Source organism: Etheostoma spectabile, chromosome 9, assembly GCF_008692095.1.
Source record: "Etheostoma spectabile isolate EspeVRDwgs_2016 chromosome 9, UIUC_Espe_1.0, whole genome shotgun sequence".
Classification (NCBI taxonomy): Eukaryota; Metazoa; Chordata; class Actinopteri; order Perciformes; family Percidae; genus Etheostoma; species Etheostoma spectabile.
In genome coordinates, this window is record NC_045741.1 from 2,002,513 (window position 1) to 2,009,003 (window position 6,491).

The 6,491-nt window shown below is 38.0% G+C and overlaps 2 protein-coding genes and 1 long non-coding RNA gene across 3 annotated transcripts in view; all 3 read right to left on the minus strand.

Annotated features, from left to right (window-relative positions):
- The window catches only part of lrrc8db (leucine rich repeat containing 8 VRAC subunit Db), a 7,551-nt gene extending 5,757 nt beyond the window's left edge, over nt 1-1,794 (minus strand). The window contains exon 1 of the mRNA XM_032525796.1: nt 1,281-1,794. The gene's annotated coding sequence lies outside the window, so the exon portion shown is untranslated. The remainder of the gene's footprint in view (nt 1-1,280) is intronic.
- Nucleotides 1-6,491, minus strand: part of LOC116695509 (uncharacterized) — a 19,085-nt gene that overhangs the window by 7,501 nt on the left and 5,093 nt on the right. The window lies entirely within an intron of this gene.
- Nucleotides 4,212-6,491, minus strand: part of lrrc8c (leucine rich repeat containing 8 VRAC subunit C) — a 13,813-nt gene continuing 11,533 nt past the window's right edge. Inside the window, exon 3 of the mRNA XM_032525797.1 lies at nt 4,212-6,491. This exon is cut by the window's right edge and continues 2,692 nt beyond it. The gene's annotated coding sequence lies outside the window, so the exon portion shown is untranslated.

Sequence of the window (6,491 nt, forward strand, 5' to 3'; positions counted from 1 at the left end):
TTGAGATAGCATATATGTTTAGGGAATGCAATCAGTCTCTTCTAGAACACAATTAAATATGGAAGTGGGATTTTTTTTGGTCATAAGGTTATAATTTATGTTAGAAATCCTCTATGGAAAAAACATAAGTGGTCATATCCTGAATTGAGTCAGGAATACCTGTTTATAACAGAAAATAAGGTAAGGCCATTGATTTTCAGGTGGAAAAAATGTAACTTGTTCCATTTTTCTTCTTGTAAAAATTTGACATGGGTCAGTTTGACCCGAATACCATACAGGGGTTAAATTACTTATGCAACATGCTTTTATGTGAATACCAGCTAACTACTGCCTTACTACATATTAGCCTCCTTCCACAGAGTTTACAGTGTGCTCTGTCAGTAGCACACACTACTAGGGGTGGGGGGGAATTGATATAGCATAGTATTGCGATATCTTCTGTGGCAATACTGTATTTCACAATTTTTAATCCTCAATACGATTTACTCATGATTTCGTTTAACAGAATGAGTTGCAGACAAATAACTAAAAATAGTCCTTCATTTATATAAGATTTGAAAAACAACTGATGTGTCCTCTTATCAAAAGTACAACTGAAATGTAATTTATCTTAAATGACAAAAATTTAATAAAAAAACAAAGCAGTGAAACAAGTGAAATGCCTTAGGCCATTTAACAATTGCATCACAATTCTTTTTTTTTAAACCTCAACCGGTTGTAATTGATTTTAAACTGAAACTCGATCAATGTTACATCACTACACTACCACATATAGGCCTACCCATCATACTGCTTTAGTGGCCTAAACTTAACCTTTGTATATGTTGCTTGCAAATACTCGTTATACTAACAAATATATTGAATACATAATATATATTTTTATTAAATTAAACCATGTAAAAAATATTTGTGACACCACTGTGTCTAATTTCTTGTTTGTTGAAAGAAGGTGACTATTTATAACAAGGTTGGTTGAGACCGGTATATCAGCAAGACGCATTCATGGCACAACACAGGTGCACCTCATTCCGTGAAGCCTTTAAACGCAGCACTGATATCTGAGTCACGTTAGAGAAAATCACGACGCGTTCACATTACATTAGGGCACTAAAGACTAAATGCCCTGCTGGTTCATTTTTATTGCCGCTGTTTTTCACAACGCTATATTTATAACCTGCTGCCACTTTGTGGGGCAGAGCATTTAGACATGCATTTAGGGCTATTTGAAGACCGTAAATAACCCAAATAACAGACCAGCACTCAAACGCACAGATACGCACCTTCAGGATGTCTGATCCAGTTATGTCGATGCCAGCACTACCGAACAACACCTCTCTTTATATGCCATGTTTAGCGGTGATACATCTGCTCCTTCTTCGCATCGGTTGAACCGTGGGCCTGCTGGTCGGGCTGTAAGCAGCTTAGCTGACTACCCCCACTCCGCTTCAGATGGTCCGGTCCGCCGCCTCTGACTGGCGGCACAGCCGGGCACGGCAGCACCAGCTGCTGGAAGTGTAACGTTACCCGGCTTGATGTTATTCCCACACTCACCGAGGGTTCTCCTCTATAGCCTACGTTACACCATGACCATCAATTGGCAACGGTTCTGTCGTTCGACGGATAAGGCTCTCCGTTTGTAGCGCAGGATATTTTTTCGCATAGCTTAAAGCCTGCAAGGATTGAAAGTAGATGGAGAGATGACCCATTGAAGTTAGGGACCGTCGTAAAAGTGCGAAGAGTGTAATTTAAAGTTACATACACAGCTTTGTTTTGTTATTCCCAAAAAATATACATGAAAGCTTTTACTAGAGGAAACGCTTACAGCCATATGTATTCTACGATTTTAAATATTCCTTCGGCACAAAGCAACTTTAAATTACCTTGATGTTAGTGCAAGTCTTATCCATCTTTGCAAAATGTGCCATTGCTATATGACCCAATGAACCAATTATGGTGTTTTCTAATAGCTTTGTCACATTTTTTGTTGTTTTAGATAGTTCAAAGCAGGGTTAGGGTTAGGTTAGGTTGGTTACGCCAACCTCAGGGACAACAAAATTAACAATGGTATATTTACAGTAGTGTTGAACAATGTGCATTGTCCCTGTATAAAATACAATATATAAATTCAAAATAATAAAAATTGATAATATTTAAACATATTTAGCAGGACTTTATATTAGTTCCTATGTAGTTAGCATTGCTTTTTATTACACTTATTATTATTACACATTTTTGTATGAAATTACTTAATTTTACTTTTCTTCTTTGTATGCATGTATTTGGTGAATAATGATTCCGATTCTATTTAATCTAGGACTGATCCTGTTGCAGTCACACTCTTTCACATTTTTTGTTCTAGACCCTTGTAGACTTTATTTTTTCATTGGTGCATCATGTGTGCATAATAATAGACTAATCTTCTTTGCTTTATAAATCCTCACCAGCCAGCAGGAATTATCTAATCCCACAACACCTTTAGGAACATGCAATGTGCATTGACACCTTTCAGATAGTCTCATGCACCGTGCGTCAGAAATTCGTAGTAGTAAGTACATCCGGAGCTTAGCACTGCCCATAACCACTGTGATTGGTTTAAAGTAGGGCTGTAAAGCGATTAAAATATTTCATCATGATTGATTGCATGATTGTTCATAGTTAAGTCGTGATTAATAGCAAATGAATCACACATTTTGTTAATTGTTTCAAATGTACTTTTAAAGGGATTTTGTTCTAGTTTTTAATGCTCAAGTGGTATTTAAGATTCAACGTACTCCAGTGGTAACTCAATTCACATCGACAGTACATTCAAATAACTTTAATCTTTAGAAAACTATCTGGAAGAAGAACAAAAATGTCCTAAATCATTTCTGCTCAAGGAGGTTTGTTTCTCTTTGGGGGAAGTATCTTGAGCTGCTTTTTAATGATCATTAATACTAATACTAATAAGCAAGGGAAGTCTTAGCATGTATAAGCGTTAATTGCACGTCAACAAAAATTTGTGGCGTTAAAATAAACTTGTGTTTGTTGCCTGGGAGGGCTAATGGTAATGCACATATCCACATATAGATGCTAAGTCCTTGACGCAGAAGCCACAGGGTTGATTCCGACCTGTGGCACTTTCCAATCCCCCTCTCTTTCCCCTTTAATGTGTAAGCTGTTACAAAAACAAATGCCTAAATACCAAAAAACAGGAATTTGCATTAACTCAATATCATCGAACAAGCATTTTTTCCCCTATCCCAGAGTGATAAGCTGTGTAGCCAGACCATACTCAAGCACTGACAAAGACTGTGGAGATGTTATGGTATGGCTATGCGATATACAGTATGATATTAAGAAACCTAAGTGATTATTTTTTTCTCTAACATATTAGTCAATTCAACACTATTTCTTTTACCGTACGGCATTGATCTCAGCAAATTGTATTTTTTTTTTTAAATATGTTTTTTTTTTTTTAATTAAAGGTCCCATGGCATGAAAATTTCACTTTGAGGTTTTTTAACATTAATATGTGTTCCCCCGGCCTGCCTATGTTCCCCCAGTGGCTAGAAATGGCAAGAGGTGTAAACCGAGCCCTGGGTATCCTGCTCTGCTGGGCCGATCTACCTCCCCTTTCTCTGCTTTGCCCGCCCAGAGATTTTGACCCACCCATAAGAGAGAAACATCATGGCTTTCAAATGAGCAAAGTGGCAGTGGGTCAAGGCCACACCCCCAGCCTCCACCTTGCACCCCCCCCTCCTCCTCTAAGCTACAGACTCTGAAATGGAACATACTAAGGAAACCTCATTGTGGGACTGGCTCTAATGGCTGTAATATTAGGGGACCACTAAGGCTTATATAAAAGAGACTTCAGATACAGTATTAGGGGACCACTAAGGTCTATATAAAAGAGACTTCAGATACAGTATTAGAGGACCACTAAGGTCTATATAAAGAGACTTCTGATACAGTATTAGGGGACCACTAAGGTCTATCTAAAAGCATCTAAAGAGCACCTTGTCATGGGACCTTTAATTAGTGGGGTTTTGTGCAGTTAGAATTTTAAGAAATTCCATCCTAAGAAATGACATTTAAAAAAACAAATCCATTTTATTGGTCAACAACATTAAAATACTGCTTATAAACATATTTTTTTGTAATGTACAGCTGTACACTTACTGTGCACATTTTATAAAGCTGAAGAAAAACACCAGTATGACAAAGTCCTTTACATTTAATGCACTTTATACAGAATTGTTAAGTCAAGGTATTACATGTACTTATATAAGATATATCAATGTTTTTTGCATTTCTGCTGCAGTCCATGTGAACTAACAGTCTCTTGAAAAAAATACTTAATAAGGGCAACATAAAATACAATATGGTATACACATGACTACTGGCCTATCCTAAGTGAAGTCTTCCATTTAGATTCACATTTAGTAATCAAATTATTTCATGTAGCAGTGACAGGAAATGTGCGTGTTTGGAACAGAGGCTTATTTGATTTCTTGCCAAGTTAGATGATAAGATTGATATCTCTCTTGTATCCATATGCTAAATGTGAAGCTACAGCCCTGAAACAGTTACGTAGCTCAGCATCAAGTCTGTAAGCAGAGGGGAAGCAGCTAGCCGGGTTCTGTCCAATTATTAATAAAATCTGCCTACCAGCACCTCTAAAACTCTTAAAAGACTCCAAGGCCAAAAAATAATCCAGCATGTAATTCCCCATGAAACCACAACTTGTGATTTGAAATGTTTTTTGTGCAAATCAAACAAAACAAGCAGTTTTTTACTTTTGGACAAAGCCAGACTAACAGTTTTCGCTGGCATTTGGCCTTTGTGCTAAACTAAGATAATCCCCTGATGGCTGTGTTTATGTTATGTTATTTTTAACGTACAGATATGAGATTGAAGTCAATCTTCTCCTCTAACTCGTTAGCGTGAACTACTCCTTAAGAAGGATTTGTGGCTGGATAATATGTCAACAGTGAATAACAGAACAAGCACCCCTGTTGCAGCCACACTTTAAAGCCCCTTTCACACAGCCTGTTAAAGACAGGAATGTTGCGCCTTACCGCTTAGCTTTTTAGGGTCTGACGACCAAGAGCATCTGTGTCCTTTTGTCATCGCAGATGGGCCATTAAAGAAGCAGCCATCTCATCACTTTAGCGTTTCGTTAATTTCTACAGCAACAAGGACACACGCAGCCCTCTCACAACCAAATCCTCGTTTTCTCCTGTTATTAAAATGTAATCTGAGTGATCCGATCACCAAGTGGACATGTGCAGGTGTGAATGCATTTAGGACACATAATGATCCAATCACACATGGTGCTTACACACTCCTTGTACCAGCTCTGCTCGGCCACGGTACCCCGTGCTACATTTTCCATTACGGATTTAGTACAGCCACAAGACAAATTTTGTTTCAAAAGAAGCTGGCGGTAGCAAAAGAACCCAGCTGGCTACACTGTTTAAAAATGGCGGGTATGTTCAGGACACCCCCGTCTGTTGCTAGCAATGGTAATGCAGTGACTGGTGACCGTTCTCTCCGACCAATCAGTAGTCTGCAGGTTTTCACGTCACCTTTTGGTATCGCCGTATCTCGCTTGTAACCTCGACGGAAGTGATACTAAAAAAAGAATCTGTTGGTAAGTACCAGGTACTTTTTTTCTTTATGTAAATCCAAAAAAGGTGAGTAATCAAGGTAAGTCGAGCAGATACCTTGCAATGGAAAAACGCCACTAGACCACATTCAAAAGTAAAATGGGCCATGTATGACCAGCAGTGTGTATGTGTATGTGTCCTGGGCCACATAAAGGTGAGCGGATCTACATACTCATTCAAAGTATTTCTCTTGTCACTAAAACCACTGTGAATTATGCTTGGGATGTTATTGTCATACTGTCAGTAATAACACATACTACTGCCAGGTGTAAACATGTGTACCTAGAGCTTTCACTTGTGATCGACTTACTCAGGATGGATTTTTAATGCCAGGTGAAAACAGCCTTTAACAGCTTATACCCAGACAAAATTGATAAACTCTTACAGTATGTCTTACAATAAAATGAGCTATTTTAGAAAAAGTGTTTAACGCTGCTACTTGATGCAATATTAATTTGCTCTGTGTGTCATTTAGTGTAATTCAGTCAACACATCATAACTCCTGCAAATAAAACGTTTCTCATTTTAAAACACATTGTTTTGGTTCTATCTACCCCTATACCCCTATTGAAAGTATTTTGTTTGGTTTACATATAACACATAATTTATCTGTATTCTGTTTAGTAACGCATTGACATATTGTAGTTTTATTATAAGTTATGCATTTCTTCACCCTGCCAGTAGGGGGCTACCTGAGTAGTGATTTGTTGTTACAATATACTGCGATATATGTTAGAAGAAGACATGTTTTCAGGCGGTAGTCGAGGCCGTGGGAAATAGAAGAAACACGGTGTGTGTGTTTTCGGTAGTGAACTCCTGAACTCGCTGTGTGATAAATCCTAC